The following is an 18,989-nucleotide window of genomic DNA, read 5'->3' as shown; positions in this document are numbered from 1 at the left end:
AGTCCGTGTCGCTGGTTTCAGCTCCTGTCCCTGACGTGGAGCTCCCCTCGCCCTCCGTCCCACTGGTGAAGTCTGATTCCGTAGTGTGGCCCTCCATGGCCATGTGGGATGCAGCCCCCTCGTGGTCCGGTGCCACTGCTCCTCCGCCTGATGATGCTAATGCACACACGAACAGGGAGACTACAAAAAGGAGGGGGGACGACAGAAGAAACACATGTTGAGTGCATGCATTACCTCTACCGTTGGTGGACACGAGAGACACACAAGCTCCTTGCTCTATGCCACGCTCATGGGCTCCACTGTTCAATTCCTGGGAAATGGCCTACTAGGCTATGGACGACATCTGCACAAATGGATGACACAGGGGTGCAGTGGGGTGCCACATGGCCTGCCTTACGGAGGGACCTTGCCTACGGAACTCGCCCTGGCCTAGGGAAACCCACAGCCCATCTCCCCCACTCAGACCCCTCCACTGCGTGCAAAATCAGCAGGATGAGAGTGTACTCACCCCCTTGTGGCTGCTGTGATGCCCTCAAGCGCCCATCCAACTCCGGGTACGCCACCGCCAGGATCCTGAACATCAGGGGGGTCATGGTGCGACGGGCACCCCTCCCACGTTGGGAGGCCATCCCCAGCTGAACCTCTGCTGTCTTCTTGCTCCAGCGGCGAAAGTCCTCCCATCTTTTCCGGCAGTGGGTGCTCCGTCTGTGGTAAATCCCCAGGGTCCGGACGTTCTTGGCGATGGCATGCCAAATATATTTTTTCTGGTGGGCTCTGACCTACATAATTTGTACAGGGGGAAGAGAAAGTTATTACTAACTGCACCGTCACAGTCATTGGCCCCCATCCCTACCCTTGCCATATGGTACCTGCACTCACCGTTGTTTCATGCACGCTGCACTCTCCCCCCTTCCTTCTTACATCCACCCCTCTACACACAGGCATAGCCCAGTGTACTTACATGTGTGTCTGGAGGACCGTAGAGTAGCGTGTACTGGGTGAGGACCCCATCCACGAGTTTCTCCAACTCCTCCGATGTGAAGGCAGGGGCCCTTTCTCCAGACACTTGAGCCATTGTCTCTTCCAGACCGAGGTCACAGCAGCACTTGCAGTGTAGGTCCTCTCCTGTCGAAGATCAGGTATCGAGTGATTGAACAGATCGAAAATGGCGGTCATGTCCACAGGCGGTGCGTACCATCACCGCCGGCGTACATCGTCATTGGCTCCTGGACCCATAGGGTCAAATGTTAACCAATGCAGCATTGCTCCACGGTCTTCGACCGCCTACCGCGACGGTGTACAACGCCAGCACAGTTACCTCACATCCAATTGTCCCACTTTACAGGTCAGGCAGCCGCCATTTCAGGGGCCCACATGGCTTCATTTTTAACTGCGTCACACATACCTAGGCCTAGACTCAACACACATACAGGCCACTTTTTAGATTATGATTGGTGTTCTGTGTAAGCTGTGGGTACGTACCTCTGAGTTGTTTGACTCTGTGCTCGCTGTTGTCCTTCATAGGCACCGTCCGCTGGGACATGTGAGGAGATGGCGGCATCCTCCAGTGTACCGACCGTTGGTGGACCTGTCGACAATGGAGGAAAGACATGTGATCATCACATACAGGCTTGACCGTGCACAATCCAGGATATGTGTACCCAGTTGGAGCCAGACCTGATGTCAGCTATTCGCCAACCCACAGGAATCCCCCCTCAAGTGCAGGTGCTGTCAGTGCTCCATTTCCTTGCAAGTGGGTAATTTCAAACAACAGTGGCCTTGGCATCAGGGATGTCCCAGCCTATGTTTTCCAACATGTTGTCCAGAGTGTTGTCTGCCCTGCTGAAACACATGCAGAGCTACGTCGTTTTCCATCAGGTGGAGGATTTGCCTACAGTGAAAGATGATTTCTATGCCCTGGGACATATCCCCAACATCATAGGTGCCATTGATGGGACACATGTGGCTTTGCCCCCCCTCCCCCACAGGAGTGAGCTGGTGTACAGAAACCGGAAGAGTTATCATTCGATGAATGGACAGATGGTATATTTGGCAGACCAGTACATCTCCCATGTGAATGCCAAGTTCCCTGGCTCAGTGCATGACGCCTACATCCTGCGGAATAGCAGCATCCCTTATGTGATGATGGGGCAACTCCAGAGGCACTGTGTGTGGCTATTAGGTGAGCACCTGGAAGCAAGACAGTGGGAATGGTTGTCTGGATCTGGGGATAACCCTACAGGTTAGTGTGTGTCTTACAGTTGTCCCTCGCCATTTGCAGGTGACTCTGATTACCCCAACCTGTCAAGGCTACTGACCCCAATAAGGAATCCCAGGACAAGGGCAGAGGAACGCTACAAGGAGGCCCATGGGTGAACTATGAGGTGATTGAGCGGACCTTCGGCCTCCTGAAGGCCAGGTTCAGGTGCCTCCATATGACAGGTGGATCCCTATTTTACTCACCAAAGAAGGTGTGCCAGATCATCGTGGCCTGCTGTATGCTTCACAACTTGGCTTTGCGACGACAGGTGCCCTTTCTGCAGGAGGATGGTCAGAGATGGCGGTGTTGTTGCAGCTGTGGAGCCTGTGGACAGTGAAGATGAGGAAGCAGAAGAAGAAGACATGGACAACAGGGACTCAGTGATCCAGAAATATTTCCAGTGAAATACAGGTAAGAATACAAACCTACCTACTACATGTACTTAAACACTACTACCTCTCTACTGTCTGTCGTTTTCACCCAGTGTATGGTCACGGAGTTGTCACTTTCCCTTACGATTTCACAGATGTTGGTCCCAATGTGTGACATCTACTTTGATTCCTCATGGACTACAGCTGTGTGACATAGGTATGTTGACGTTACAAATGAAAGGCCTTTTTGCCACAGTAATTGCAAATACACTATTCCGAAATCACAGACTGACTCCAGATTGTTTTGTGCTTTAAGGGTGTTTATTTAAGTGCTCAATATTGGAGGGGGTAGCAAAATGGTGAGGGGTGATGGCGGAGGAATGTCCATGGCAGAGTCCAGTCTATTAGTCTCGCAGGTGCATTGCCATAATGGGCATAGGAAGTGGAGCTGGGGCAGTTTAAGGATGCACAGGGTGACAAAGTGGAACAGTGGGATGACATTCAGGGTGGTCTCATTTCTTGGCCAGGGTCTTGGCATTGTTCTCTGTCTTTGTCCTGGATCTCAGGGACCGTTTGCGAAGTGGTTCTCCCTCTGCAATGGGTGGGGTGCTGATGTGGTGGTCCTGTGGCGGTGCCTTCTGTCCACTAGCGCCGGCAGAGGTGGTGGGCAGTTCATCGTCCATGCTAGTGTCAGGGGCCCCTTGTAGTGCCACAGTGTCCCTCCTGGTGTTGAGTACTTCCTTCAGCACCCCTACGATGGTGCCCAGGGTGGAATTGATGGCTCTGAGTTCCTCCCTGAAGCCCGAATACTGTTCCTCCTGCAGGCGCTGGGTCTCCTGAAACTTGGCCAGTATTGTTGCCATGGTCTCCTGGGAGTGGTGGTAGGCTCCCATGATATTGGAGAGGGCCTTGTGGAGAGTGGGTTCCCTGGGCCTGTCCGCCCCCTGTCACACAGCAACCCTCCCAGTTCCCCTGTGTTCCTGGGCCTCCGTCTCTTGGACCGTGTGCCCACTGCCCCCAGGTCCGTGTTGTTGTTGGGGTGGTGGGATAGCCTAGGTTCGCTGTAGTGGTGGACACACTGCTGATTGACGTAACCTGGGGACGGAGGTATTGGCCCGCTGGGTGGGTGCTGTGCTGGTGTTTCCAGAGGGGGGAAGTTCTGTGGTGGCCTGTGACTGGGAGAGGGGAACTGACTGTCAAGAGGTCCCAGATGGGCCGGGCTGGTCATCTAGATCCAGTTGGACAGAGGTGCTGTCATCACTGTGGGCCTCTTCTGTTGGTGGTGTGGACATGTCTGGACCCTCCTGACGTTGGGTAGGGGTCCTGCAGGGGTATAAAAGCTTGTTTATTATATCTGTGTGTGCCGTGGTGTGCAATAGTTGGGTGCCCGTGTACCCCAGTGCTTGCATTCCTGTGTGGGACCTTGTGTGGTGATGGTTTAGGGGGATGTATGGGTATGTGCAGTGGGCATGCTTTATTGATGGGTGTCCATGCTTTGTTGTTGCATGCAGGGCTTGGTGTTAGGATGTGTGGTTTGTGATGTTGGGACATTTGTGAGGAGTTAGAGTGATGGGGGTGAGGGTGGGGGTATTTGCTGGCTTGCAGGTAGGGTGGGGGATGTAATAGTTAAGATTTGACTTACCAGAGTCCATTCCTCCACCTACTCCTGAAAGGCCCTCAGGGTGCAGAATCGCCAAGACCTACTCCTCCCATGTTGTTAGTTGTGGGGGTGGAGGTGGGGGTCCTCCGCTAGTCCGCTGAACCGCAAGGTGGTATCTTTAGACCACGGAATGCACCTTCACCTGTAGGTCGTTCCACTTCTTCCTGATGTCCTTCAGATTTCTTGGGTGCTGTCCCACTGTGTTAGCCCTGTCCACTATTCTTCACCACAGCTCCATCTTCCGAGCTATGGAGGTGTGCTGCACCTGTGCTCCGAATAGCTTCGGCTCTACCCAGACGATTTCCTCCACTATGACCCTGAGCTCCTCCTCCGAGAACCCGGGGTGTCTTTGCCGTGCTATGGGGTGGTGTAGGTGATGTGTAGGGTGGTTTGTGGGGTGCTAAGTGTGCTGAGATGTAGTGGTGTTTAGTGTGAGGTGCGTAGAAGTTATGTGGGTGATGGTGTTGTGTGCCTGTGGATGCTAGTATTGTTGATGGGGGTGTCTCTCTCTGGCCTTCTCTCAGTAATTGTGGTAGCAGGAGTTTGTGGGTGATGTGGGTGTGTGTTTTATATTGTATTGGGTGTGTGGGAGTGGTGTGTGTATGTGTATCAGGTGTGTGTATTTTGAATTGTCCAATGTGGATGTGTTTTGTATATGTGTGTGTATTTTTAGCACAGCGGTGTGTGCCGCCAATGGAATACCGCGGTTTAAAAAACGCCGCGTGGATTCGTGGGTCGTGATAGTTTGGGCGTATTCCTGTTGCCGTGACGGTGGAGGATTTGTTATCGCCAGTTTATCACTGACCTTTGGTGTGGTGGACTTGTGTTCGTGTCTAGATTTTGGCGGATTCCGGCCTTTGGGTCATAATGACCGTGGCGGAATTCCGCGGCGGTGTGTTTGCGGTCTTCTGCACGGCGGTATGCGGGTTTTACCGCCAATGTTGTAATGACCCCCAATGTTATTTCAGGTTGTTAGGCCAGGTACTAGTAATGCAGGGGCTAGGACAAGACAGGTGCAACATGGAGGAAGGCTAAGACAAGACAGGTGCAACATGGAGGAAGACTGGGCAGTACCTTGTGATCAAGTATTTGAGACCTTGTATAACATTTTACCTCTTGTAGCCTCAGACATTAAAGCCAGGGTATGCCATGAGTGTGTGTTGCAGGTGTTGTGTCCAGTAAAAAGGAGTTCGCTGAAGGTGGGTCCCTATAATGGCACCAGCAATTTGTGTGTCCAGGAAAGGAGGTAATGTCATTATAGGTGAATTGAGAGAGGCTGAGGGGCATGGAGAGGCCACAGTCTCCTCTACCGCCTGTTAATATGCTGGGACTGGCATAATAGTGCATCAGCATAGCAATAGCCAGGTGTAGAGATGCTGGCACGGCCATTCTTTTTGTTGCTGGGATGGGCACAGGTCACCCGCCTCTTAGCGGCCCTTTGGTTAAGTGGTTACCTGCCTAGATCTACAAGGGGAAAACAATGGCCTGCACTTCAACCCCCTCTTGCATCAACTTGAGGGGAGAGCACTGTCAGGACCATCCATGATGTATAGGACAGGTGCCTCAGTGCAGTGTCCAGATTGGGGAGGTTGTGTGGAGAGTGAAGCAATGCTTATGCACTGGGAGCGTCCTGTCAGAACTAGCCAGAACCAGCCATGGGTGTAGAAGATGCCCTTGGGTGTGCTGTTCAAATGATGCAGAGACTGCACGAGCCCTGCATGGACCGTCCCTGAGGTGCAGGACAGGCTCCTAGGTGCAGTGACCGATAATGAAGAGACAGCTTGGGCACAGGATGTGCCTTGTCAGGACTGGCCAAGCTGTGTAGGCCAGACACCTGGGTGCAGTGTTCAGATAATGAAGAGAAGCTTGATCATAGAGAGCCATGGGCTGCCAGAAGCAGCACCAAGGACAGCTCCTACGGCTGAAGGTGCCCTGAATTGGCTCTCTCTCCCATAGGCTCGGCTCCAGTATTTTAGAGCCACTGCTAGAGGTGTTCTAGGGGCCTTTCTTCCTTCCAGTGGCTCTAACTCTTCCTTGTTAGGCAAGGGTGGACTGACCTCCAAGGAATCGCAAATTGAGTTTCTATTTCAACTCCTCGAGTTCCACCCATCCTTATTTTAAAAGTTTGAGCAGATTCATCAAATGGCTAAAGTTATTAGCAAAACAAAAAATTTATTTCCTATGTAAAGCTCAACCTAACTATAACTATACAGTCTCGTCTGTCACTTAACTCTGTCTCTTGGTTATTTTTTTATCTTTCCTAAAGGAGATGATCACTTTTCTCTTCTCCAAAGATCCTGTCATATCTTGTTTAATATAGAATACATGTTAAAAATATGTAATTCATTTAACTTTCCTATGGGGTGTTATTTTATTTCCCTGTCTCCATTATTGTTTTTAATGACAGTGTTGCAGTACCTGTGAGTAGCCGTATGTGGTGCTTTATTTGTTCCAAGTCTAGACTGTATACATTTTAGCCTACTTCAACATCTTTAGTGCTGTAGGAACATTAAAACCGTAGTTTATTAATAGCAATTGACTCATTCTTTTTTTTTAGTAAGCACCTCCTTGGCCCTTCCAAAACCTCTCCTTACCTTACCCCTCTCTTAACTACTCCCATTTAGTCGCAAGTATTCTCCACTTTGCATCCATTGCTCCTGGTCCCCTACATATGTGGAGATCTCTGCTACATGGTAAGATATCTCTGCATAGAAAAGATTGGATAGGTGGAGGTCTCTGCACACAGGTTCTTGCCTAACATTTTGCGGTACATGAATAGCACTACTGTAGCACTACTTAATGTACTCTAAATGATGTTTGTCAATAAGTTCCATTGAGTATAAGCATATACGCCGATGAAGAGTGGTGGTTGCTCATACACTTTAGTTGGGGATCCTATGTCTCTCTTAACATAGAGGCCTAGATTCTCAAAGTTGTTGTGGAATGCAGAGCACCAGCCAAAAATGCTGTGCTGCGTTGTGTGACAGGGAGAGAGCAGGAGAGTACCATATTCACAGAGATATGGGGCCAGATTTAAGTAAGTATGCGTTGCTGCTCCAAATTTGGCAGCGTCACACACTGTCATTTTAAAAATGCAGGGATGTGCCATATTTACAATATCACAGCGCACCCCTGTGTTTCCCCCTACACCAATGCAAAATGTGCTGCAGCACGCAAACGCAACCACTGGTCTGTCACGTAGGCTCTCATTATTCTAATGAGACTACTGGATTTTTAGTGGCAGAATCGCCTTTGGTATGGGAGACTGAGTCTAACGCTCTACAGGTGACACCTGTCGCTCCAATCCGGGTTCTGCTCCGGCTAATTAGCAGTGCCTTATCTCTACCCAAGGGCAGGGATGATTGGGCAGCTGAGCACATGACATAAATGGTTTCTCAGGGAAGCCGTGGTCACTCAGGTCTATCCGTTTCTCTCAGTTACATTAGTCTCACATACACAATGACAAACAGAGGCAGTATATATTTCAATAATGCTTTAATAAAGTGACTGCATCTTAGATAGCAAAGCGTGGACTGCAATAACCAGGACAAGAGAGCATGACAAGTTTAAAATTGTGACAAGGAGAGTAAAACATAAAAATAATGCTACCATATTGTCACTAGAGTCAACAGACTAATTCCTACCTAGGCGATGATAGAGCACAGGGTGTTAAGCTCTAATTCTGCCCTTCAGGTTCCCCTGGGAAGACATCATCCCCCATACATGAGAAAAGGCCAGAAGTCTACAATACAGCTGTAGCTAAGCATTCGGTAATCCGCATACATTCGTGGTTCTCTGGACAGAATCTACCCCTAACGTGTAAGGGACAGGGAAGTGTTTTTATAATAAAACAGCTAATGTTCTAAGAAAATTTCCCTACGTAAGGATGTGTATATTCTATGAATGTCAGAGACTAAACTTATACCAGGTTCACCGTCAACCTATCTTACTGCAGTCTTGGAAGAAGCACAGAATGAACAAGAATGTTTTGTTTGAGAAAAGAGTGCTGGCCTAGGCAAAAACAGTCAGATAGAGAGAAAAAAAGACAAGAGCATAAAAATGGCTACTGTAACAATAATAAGGCAAAGCCAAATAAAATATATCTAGGTGAAAGTGCACAGCGGCAGGCCTAGTATGTTAATATAATGTGCATGAAGCTATAACTAAAATGGCTTCACAACAGTTCCACCATAGTACAAGGATGGCTGCATTCAGGGGGAGATTTATTTTGTGCAGGAAGGTACAAAGCAGCTGGGATGAGGTCCAAGTACGTATCTGATAACGATGCTCCCTTTGATGAATGTGTGGGTGCAAAGCGGCTGGGATGAGGTCCAAGTAGGTGCCTTCTAATGATGCTCCCTTTGACAAATGTGTGATTACAAGAGGCATTATTCCCACCCCAGACCAGGGGCCTGTAGCCCTTGTTTAGGGTACCTCCAACTTTCCAATAACACTCAGGCAGGCCTTGAGTATGTTGGATGTGAAGTAGTGCTTCTCATCAGTAGGATAGCATAGGTTCCACCTCACAGAAGCACAGATAGGAATCTTTGATCCTGAAGAATGCCCCTGACCAGTTATGGCTTAACTTGAGGGCAGCAACATGTTGGCCTTAATGATTGTATTGATGGAGTGAGTCATCATACTCAAAAACCCATCCGATTTTTGTTTTTATTCTTACCAGCAGACACCACTATTAAAGGCATAATCTACACTGGATATCTTTTAGGTAATTTTAAAAGATGACTGGATCCCTGTATTATCCAGAGTAACTTTGGGGGTCATTCTGACTTTGGCGGGCGGCGGACGTCGCCCGCCAAAGTAACCCCGTCGAAAGACCGCAGGGGTCATTTCGACTTTCCCGCTGGGCCAGCGGGCGACCGCCAAAAGGGCGCCCGCCGGCCCAGCGGGAAAGACCCTGCAACAATGAAGCCGGCTCCGAATGGAGCTGGCGGAGTTGCAGGGGTGCGACGGGTGCAGTGGCACCCGTCGCTATTTTCACTGTCTTCAAAGCAGACAGTGAAAATCTTTATGGGGCCCTGTTAGGGGGCCCCTGCACTGCCCATGCCAGTGGCATGGGCAGTGCAGGGGCCCCCAGGGGCCCCACGACACCCGTTCCCGCCTTCCTGTTTCTGGCGGTGTAAACCGCCAGAAACAGGCTGGCGGGAAGGGGGTCGGAATCCGCATGGCGGCGCTACAAGCAGCGCCGCCATGGAGGATTCTCCGGGCCAGGGGAAATCCGGCAGGAAACCGCCGCGGTCAGAATGGCCCTGGAAGCACCGCCAGCCTGTTGGCGGTGCTTCCGTGTCCCTCCACCCTGGCGGTCCATGACCGCCAGGGTTGGAATGAGGGCCTTTATCTAAGAACTCCCTCTGGATTTATTTAACCATGAGGTTAAGTCCACCCAGCTGGCCCTGCCCTACCTGGGTGGGGACTGGTGGGCAATGATGAAGCATGACAATATTATGTGTGTGGGACCACCTATTCCATAGGTAGGAACCCTCAACATAGGTTCCAAATTGACGATCTTCATGAATTCTCTTAGGGCATACAGATGGGACCACAACCAAAAAGGTTGCATTTGACTTTTTTCCTTTTTTTGTTCCCTCCATACCTGTTGTGTTCATGATTTGTGTAGTAAGGGACACCTTCCTCCACAAAAAACTATCTTCAATGGCAATTTGCTCCTTCTATGTGTGCTATGAAATCTATGTGTGCTGTGAAATGCAGGACACATATAAAGAGCAAAAAACTAGGATAAATGATTACCAAGGGTGGCGGGGCCCACCTCCCCACTAATGCCTGGGAAGTGGGTCTGTGGGGCCAGCCGGTGGCATCAGCGGTCCCTGCAGCCTTTCTGGTGATGCACAGCGATAGCAGTGGGAAGAGCTTCACCACCTGAGGAGTGTGAGGGTGCAGGAGCTGGGGACTTGGACATAGCACTGCTACCAATAAAGAGGACGGGGGCCTGGCTGTCCCAGCCCCTCATGACTAGAAATTGGTGGCCTGCCTGGAGATCCTCCCTTCTACCTGGGAGGCATTCACAGCATGCCATGGTTCCCATTCCTCAATCAGCACATAGGGGTGGGTGGTGCTGATTCTGCCTGAGAGGAGCAGAGCCAGTGCACTGCACTTTCTTGCCAATCCATCTTGCCCCTCCTGTTATTTGACTGGGTGCTTCACCACACCACTTCTCAATGCTACAAGGGATATTTTTAAGGATGTTGCCCTCATGCCTAAGGAGAGCCTAGCACTGGTCTGTAGCGCTTTGGTCTCCGGCATGCAAGCGGAGTTGGCCCAGAGTGGATGGAGAAGGTGGGACCTCGGAAGGGAGCTGTCTCACCGGAAGTTTTAGGTATGTGGGCCAGGAATTTCTCAGGGCTGCTTGCCCTCATGACTGGAACCCATTATCAAGATGAGTGTTAGCCATCTGACTCACACTTATCAGGAACGGAGAGCTGGGTAGTGCTGAAACTGGGAAAGAGCCCTGCTCCGGAGAAGATCTTGCCAACAACATCACAAATATTAATGGTGGTGAAACATGACAACCGCCCTCAATAAGAAGGAATGCTCCCTCGAGTATATGCTAACTAAGACAGCCACAGTTAACCAACCCTTCCAGACAACCCAAGACACAGATCCAGAGATGGATGAAGCAGAAGGCCAGTGACCTGCTCCTTTATGGAGGGTCTGTTTGAATTGCTGAATGACTACTTTCAAAATGTCAAGCAAGATCTGAAATGGGTTCAAAAGAACTTGTCCGAGACTGGAGATAGGAACTCCACACTGGAGGACAACGGGTCCAGCAGAAATGAGGAACTTGAACATTTTCAACAAGAGATTCTTCGTAAGGAACAACCATCAATCAGTCAATCAATTGGTTCTTCTAGAGCATGGCTAATCACTCATCCGGGTCCGAAGGCGCTGGGGTATAGGGTTCAGCGGCTCAGTTAAATTGTTGGATGGCTGGTCCGTCGAAGAGCCAGGCCTTGAGGTGGAAGAGAGTTCCAGATCTTAGCAGCGAGGTAGAAGAAGGATCTTCCTCCAGCTGTGGTCTTGCAAATTCATGGAATGGTGGCCAGGGCTAGTTGAGCTGAATCGAGTTGGCTGGTGGACGTGTGGAAGGTAAGGCAGTGGTTGTGCTATGCAGGTTCAATGTTGTGGAGGGCCTTGTAGGCATACGTGAGGAGCTTGAAGGTTATCCTCTTGTTGATCGGGAGCTAGTAAAAGACTGTTCCGAAGATGTGGCCGCAGCAAGGGACGTCCAGGATGAATCTGACTGCAGTGTTCTTGATTATTTGCATCTTCCTTTGGAGCTTCTGGGTAGTGCCTGCATAGAGTGCATTGTCGTAGTCGAGCTTACTGCTGATGAGCACCTGGGTGACTATCAATCACTCAATCAATCATGAGCTTGTAGGGTGCACTAGTCACCAATAGGGTCTCAGGCCACAGGGGGGTGACCTCAGAGATCAGTCGAAAAGCCAGGTTTTGAGGTCCCTCCTGAACTAGGTCAGCGATGGCGACTGTCTGAGGTGCATAGGTAAGGTGTTCTTGCCTTTTGCCGCTAGGTAATAAAAAGATTTTCCTCCAACCGAGGACTTATTTATGCGTGGTACGCTGGCGGTTGAATGTTGGGATGAGCAAAGAGGTCTGGAGGGGGAGGACCAGTTGATGCTGCTGTTGAGGTAGTTGGGTCTGTTGTTGTGGAGGGCCGTGTAGGCATGTATGAGGAGTTTGAAGTTGATCCTCTTCTCAATGGTGAACCAGTTGAGGTTCCTCAGGTGTTCTGTGATGTGTTCTCAGCAGGGGATGTCCAGGACGTGCCTGGCAATGGAGTTCTGAATCTGTTGCAGCTTGTTCAGGTTTCTTTTGGAGCTCCAAGCACAGAGGACGTTGCCATAGTCCAGTCCGCTTGTGACAAGGGCATGTCACAGTTCTCTGGCAGTTGGTTGGTATTCATCTGGTGATCTTTCATAGGAGTCAGAGGGTGTGAAAGCAGGTGGAGGCAACAGAGTTGACCTGCCTGGTCATGGTGAGTGTTGAGTCGAGGATGACACCAAGGTTACGTGCATGGTCTGTAGGGGGAGGGGGTTTGTTGAGTGCTGAGGGTCATCATGAGTCAACCAAGGCTGGCTGCGAGGGTCCCAGGATGAGGATCTTAGTTTTGTCAGAGTTCAGCTTGAGACAGTTTTCCCTCATGCAGGTGGCTACCGCTTCTATCCTGTGTCTGAAATTCTTCCTGGCTGTTGATGGATTTTTGGACAAGCAGATGTTCAGCTCGGTGTCATCCATGCAAGATACGATATTCATCTTGTAGTTCCTGACAATGGGGGCGAGCAGGGTCATATAGATGTTGAACAACGTGGGGCTTAGCGATGATCATTGGGGTACTCTGCAGTTGATATCGGTGGTTTCTGACTGGTGAGGAGGGAGGCTGACTTTCTGTGTTCTGCCTGTCAGGAAGGAGTGAATCAATTCAAGTCCCTTGCCTCATATGTCTGCTGCATGGAGTCTAGCAAATAGTATTGGCAAGATACTGTATCAAAGGCGGCAGAGAGATCAAGAAGGATGAGGGTTGCTGTATGACCTTGGTCGAGGAGGGAGCGATTGTCATCTGTGGCTGCGAGACGGGTGGTTTCAGTACTGTGATTGGTTCTGAATCCTGATTGGGAGATGTTTAGGATGTTGTTGTCTCAGTGTGTTGGCGTAGTTGAGTGCTGATTGCTTTCTTGGTGACTTTAGCTGGGAAAGGTAGCAGTGCGATGGGGCTCTAGTTTTTGAGGTTGGTCTGGTTGGCTGTAGTTTTTTTTAGGAGTGGGTGAATCTCGGCGTGCTTCTTGTCTTGGGGGTAGGTTGCTGCTTCAAGGGAGCAGTTGATGATCTTGTGGAGTTCCGGCATGATCAGGGTGCTGGCCTTGTTGAAGATGTAGTGTGGGCAGCGGTCAGTCAGGGCTCCAGAGTGGATACTGCTCATGATGGAGATGGTGTCATCCATCATAAGTGAAGTGCAGGAGTTGGAGGGTTTAGCTGAGCCTTGCAGGGGTGTTGTAGGTGGGTCCAGAGAGTCTTGAGGTCCAAAACTGATGTAAATGTTCTTGATCTTCCTGTGGAAGAAGGTGGGCAACCTGACGCAGACTTCCTGAGCTGGAGGGATGTCAGTGGTTTTTGCCTGTGGTTTGGCAGATTCTCTGATGAGGTGGAGGTCCTGCAGGGTGTCCTTCCTGGTGGACCTGGTCAGGCTGTGGTGGGATCTTGTGGCGACTTTGAAGGTGCCAGGTCTTGTGGGGATTTTCTGTTTCTCCATTTCTTCTCCAGCCTCCTGCAGTAGCACTTAGATTCCTGGAGTGCGGTGGTGAACCAGTTGGCTCTTTTGGAGGAGGGTTACCCTGTGCTTGATCGGAGCATGGCTAAGGTGTTGGAACAGTTGGTGATCTTTTTGCGGAGCTTCCAGGCAGGTTGTGTCGGAGGGAGGAGTGTTGCAGAGGACGCTGGTGAGTTGCTCCTCTGAGATCTGATTCCATCTTCTGTAGGTGGGACCTGTTGAGTGAGGATGCGCTGTGGCGATGGAAATGTGGATGTGGTAGTGGTCGGTCCAGTGGAGAGGTGGGGTCGAGTTGCTGATAGAGATGTTGCTGTTTGCAGAAAAAATGGGGTCGAGGTTTTTTCTGGCAGTGTGCGTTGGTGAAGTAACCAGTTGCTTGAGTCCGATTGTGTCCAGGTTCTCAAGTAGGGTTGAGGTATTGTGGGTGCTGTGATCGTTGAAGTGGAAGATGAGGTCGCCTAGGAGAAGGTAGTTGCTGGATGTGAGTGCGTTGGGAGCTATGAGGTCAATGATGGTGTCACTAAACGCTGATCACTGTCCAGGTGGTCTGTAGGTGAGGGTGCCACCGGTGGTGGTCTTTAGTGTGGTGTGCACTTGAAAATGTAGGTGCTCCATGAGGGGGATTAATTCTTGTGTGTTTACTGTCAGTCGGAGGGTGGACTTGTTGGCGATCAATATGCTGCCTTCTGGTCTGGAAAGGCGGTCCTTGCATAGCAGCTTGTATTCTCTGGAAATGGCCATAGAGATGTCCGGACAGTATGCTGTATTGGTCCATGTCTTGGTGAAGAAAGCAATATCTTTGTGGGTGGGTGTCTATTAGGTCCCAAATTTCCACTGCATGTTTGTGCAGGAAGCAGGCATTCAGGAGGATGCCCTTGAGGTAGCTTGGAGACAGTTCTTGCGCTGCGAGGGCTAGGGTTTGGTGGACGGCAAAAGTGAAGTGGCAGTGGCAGCAGGAAAATGGTCCATGGGTGTTCCTTGGGGAGGCACAGTGACAGTTGTTCTGGCATCCTGCGTTCAGAGCATGGAGGGTGCTGGTGTCATATTGATGGGTCATGTGACATCCAGGGTCCATGGCACTGGGTGCGGTCCAGGCACAGACAGACGCAGACGTGCTTGCCTTTCGCGCACATTTGACTCACCATCAGCACGCCCACTGCGTGCACCTGCTGCACAGCCACAGAGCTGCCACCCGTAAGAAGGGGCGGGAGGGTGTTTTGGTCAGCTGAGATGCAGGCTGTGGGGGCAACAGTGGCAAGGAAAGTGCAGGAGCGAGAGAGGAGTGAAAGGAGAGTGAAAGGAGGAGTGAAAGGGAGAGTGAATGAGAAAAAAGAAACAAATGAGAAAAAAGAGGCAAAGTGGAACAAAAGAAGGGAAAGGGGAAAAAAGACTAACCAAACAGATGCCTCGAACACGGAGCCGGCATGCTCTGTGGTGAGGCCTGCAGCAGCAGTGGCATGCAGAGGCAGGGACAGACGCTGGCCATAAGGTCAGTTCTGTCACCCCTCACTGCACAGCGGCCACCCTTAAGAAGGGGGGGAGTGGTCAGCTAGGTGGCGGGAGGGTGGTAAGCACTACAAGGGCAGGGAGCGGAGCCACAGGGGTCATCAGCGGCAGGGAAAGCACTGGAGGAAGAGAGGAGTGAAAGGAGAGTAATAGGAGGAGTGAAAGGGAGAGTAAGTGAGAAAAAAGAGACAAACAAGAAAAAGGAGGTAAAGTGCAGCAAAAGAAAGAAAATGGGAAAAAAGACTAACCAGACAGAAGCCTCGAACACTGAGCTGGCAGGCTCTCTGATAAAGCCAGCAGCAACAGCAACACTGGCCATAAAGGGGGATCGACAGACAATGGCCTAAAGGTCAGTTCAGTCGACCTGTATTTTTCAGGATTTGACTGGGATCCACTTGAAGATCTTTCGGAGAAGGCAGAGCATGTGGAAGCAGGAAGACAATATGGCATTGACTTGGTGGTTCATAGAGAGTGAGGATTCGAGGATGATGCATAAGTTGTGTGCATGGTCAGTCGGTGTGAGGGGCTCCAAGCACTTTGGGCCACCAGAAGTCGTACCAGATTTAGGGGGTTGTACCTTGGGTGAGGAATTCTTTGTTGTCAGAGTTGAGCTTGAAACAGCTGTCTTTCATCCAGGCTCTGACTGTATTCATCCCGTTGTGGAAGTTGGTCTTTGCAACAGTAGGTTCATCGGTGAGGAAGACGATCAGCTGAGTGTCATCAGCATAGGAGAAGACATTGAGTCCTTGGTTTCTGACGATGCTTTCTAGCGGGCCATGTCGCTGTTGAAGAGGATGGGGCTGAAGGAGGAACCTTGGTGGATGCCAAAGCTGATCTTTATAGCTGTGGATGTGAACAGTGGTAACCTGACTCTCTGGGATCAGTCGGTGCCATAGGTATGAAACACCAAATTACCAAATGGCAAATTTTACTGAATTGCTATTTGGAATTTGTTAATGTTATGTAACAACGTAATCCCAAAATGTTTTGCAATTGCCTAAAATTTAAAATCAAAATATAGCGATTTAATAAAATAGTGAATCACTATTTCGTAATGTAGAAAAGTACCATCTTTCTTGGCATGTTATCCCCATTTTTACCTGTATGTCAGTATGTTTTTGCCTGTCTCACTGGGATCCTGCTGGTCAGGACCCCAGTGCTCATAGTTTATGGCCTAATGCGTGTGTCTGTATAGTGTTTAACTGGGCCACTGAGGCTCTGCTAATCAGAACCTCAATGCTTCTTGTAGGAAAGTACCATCTTGCCTGGCATGTTATCCCCATTTTTACTTGTGTGTCAGTTTGTTTTTTGCCTGTCTCACTGGGATCCTGCTAGCCAGGACCCCAGTGCTCTAGTTTGTGGCCTGAATGTGTTCCCTGTGTGGTGCCTAACTGTGTCACTGAGGCTCTGCTAATCAGAACCTCAGTGCTTATGCTCTCTCTGCCTTTAAAATTGTCACTGCAGACTAGTGACCATTTTCTCAAATTCTAATTGGCACACTGGAACACCCTTATAATTCCCTAGTATATGGTACGTAGGTACCCAGGGTATTGGGGTTCGAGGACATCCCTATGGGCTGCAGCATTTCTTTTGCCACCCATAGGGATCTCAGACAATTCTTACAAAAGACTGCCACTGCAGCCTGAGTGAAATAACGTCCATGTTATTTGACAGCTATTTTACACTGCACTTAAGTAACTTATAAGTCACCTATATGTCTAACTCTCACTTAGTGAAGGTTAGGTGTAAAGTTACTAAGTGTGAGGGCACCCTGGCACTAGCCAAGGTGCCCCCACATTGCTCAGGGATTATTCCCCGGACTTTGTGAGTGAGGGGACACCATTACACGCGTGCACCACATATAGGTCAATACCTATATGTAGCGTAACAATGGTAACTTCGAACATGGCCATGTAACATGTCTAGGATCATGGAATTGTCACCCAATACCATTCTGGTATTGGGGGGGACAATTCCATGCATCCCCGGGGCTCCAGCATTGAGCCCGGGTACTGCCAAACTAACTCTCCGGGGTTTTCTCGGCAGCTACCGCTGTTGCCAACCCTCAGACAGGTTTCTTCCCCCCTGGGGCCTGTACAGCCCAGTCCCAGGAAGGCAGAACAAAGGATTTCCTCTGAGAGAGGGTGTTACACCCTCTCCCTTTGGAAATAGGTGTTAAGGGCCGGAGAGGAGTAGCCTCTCCTGGCCTCTGGAAATGCTTTAAAGGGCACAGATAGTGCCCTCCTTGCATAAGCCAGTCTACACCGGTTCAAGGTTCCCCCCAGCCCTGCTCTGACACGAAACTAGACAAAGGAAAGGGGAGTGACCACTCCCCTAACCAGCACCTCCCAAGGGGAGGTGCCCAGACCTCCTCCAGTGTGTCCCAGACCTCTGCCATCTTGGATGCAGAGGTGTGAGGGCACAATGGACAGCTCTGAGTGGCCAGTGCACATCAGGTGACGTCAGAGACCCCTCCTGATAGGTGCTTACCTTTCTCTGTAGCCAATCCTCCTCTGAGGGCTATTTAGGGTCTCTCATGTGGGTTTCTCATTAGATAACGAATGCAAGAGCTCACCAGAGTTCCTCTGCACTTCCCTCTTCGACTTCCACTAAGGATCGACTGCTGACTGCTCCAGGACACCTGCAAAACCACAACAAAGTAGCAAGAAGACTACCAGCAACATTGTAGCGCCTCATCCTGCTGGCTTTCTTGACTGTTTCCTGGTGGTGCATGCTCTAAGGGCTGTCTGCCTTCAACCTGCACTGGAAGCCAAGAAGTAATCTCCCGTGGGTCGACGGAATCTTCCCCCTGCCAACACAGGCACCAGACTTCTGTTCTGCATCACCGGTCCTCTGGGTCCCCTCTCATCTTGACGAGCGTGGTCCCTGGAACACAGGAGCTGGATCCAAGTGTCCCCGACACTCCAGTGGCCCTTCAGTCCAAATTTGGTGGAGGTAAGTCCTTGCATCCCCACACCAGACAGTAATCCTGTGTATTGCGTGAACTGCAGCTGCTAGGGCTTCTGTTCACTTTTGCAAGACTTCCTTCGTGCACAGCCTAGCCCAGGTCCTGAGCACTCTGTCCTGAATTGGACTCCGACTTTGTGGGACTCCCTTTTGTTGTGCTGAGATGAATGCCATCCTCAGATCTTCTGATGCCTGTTCAGGTGCTTCTGCGGGTGCTGCATGCTTCTGCATGGGCTCTCTCTATTGCTGAGCGCCCCCTCTGTCTCCTCCTCTAAGGGGCGACCTCCTGGCCCTTCCTGGGCCCTGGCAGCACCCAAAATCCTCAACTGCGACTCTTGCAGCTAGCAAGGCTTGTTTGCGGGCTTTCTGCGTGGAAACAACTCTGTGTCCTCCAGCACGCCGTGGGACATCTTCTCACCAAAGGAGAAGTTCCGGGCAACTTCAGTTGTTGCAGAATCTTCGACTTCTTCCACCCAGAGGCAGCCCTTTGCACCTTCATCCGGGGTTTAGTGGGCTCCTGCCCCCGGACACTTGCGTGACTCTTGGACTTGGTCCCCTCCCTTTTCAGGTCCTCAGGTCCAGGAATCCGTCTTCTGTCCTTTGCAGTCAGTTGGTGTCTTTGCAGAATCCCCTATCTCGACTTTACTGTCTTTCTGGGGTAGTAGGGTAACTTTACTCCTACTTTTCAGGGTCTTGGGGTGGGGTATCTTGGACACCCTTAATGCTTTTTTTCACTCCCAGTGACCCTCTACACACTACACTAGGCCTGGGGTCCATTCGTGGTTCGCATTCCACTTTTGAAGTATATGGTTTGTGTTACCCCTAGGCCTATTGTCTCCTAGTACATTCTATTGTGTTCTACAGTATTTGTACTACTTTGCTAACTGTTTACTTACCTGATTTTAG

Source organism: Pleurodeles waltl, chromosome 3_1 (genome assembly GCF_031143425.1).
Source record: "Pleurodeles waltl isolate 20211129_DDA chromosome 3_1, aPleWal1.hap1.20221129, whole genome shotgun sequence".
Lineage (NCBI taxonomy): Eukaryota > Metazoa > Chordata > Amphibia > Caudata > Salamandridae > Pleurodeles > Pleurodeles waltl.
This window is presented reverse-complemented; position numbering follows the sequence as displayed.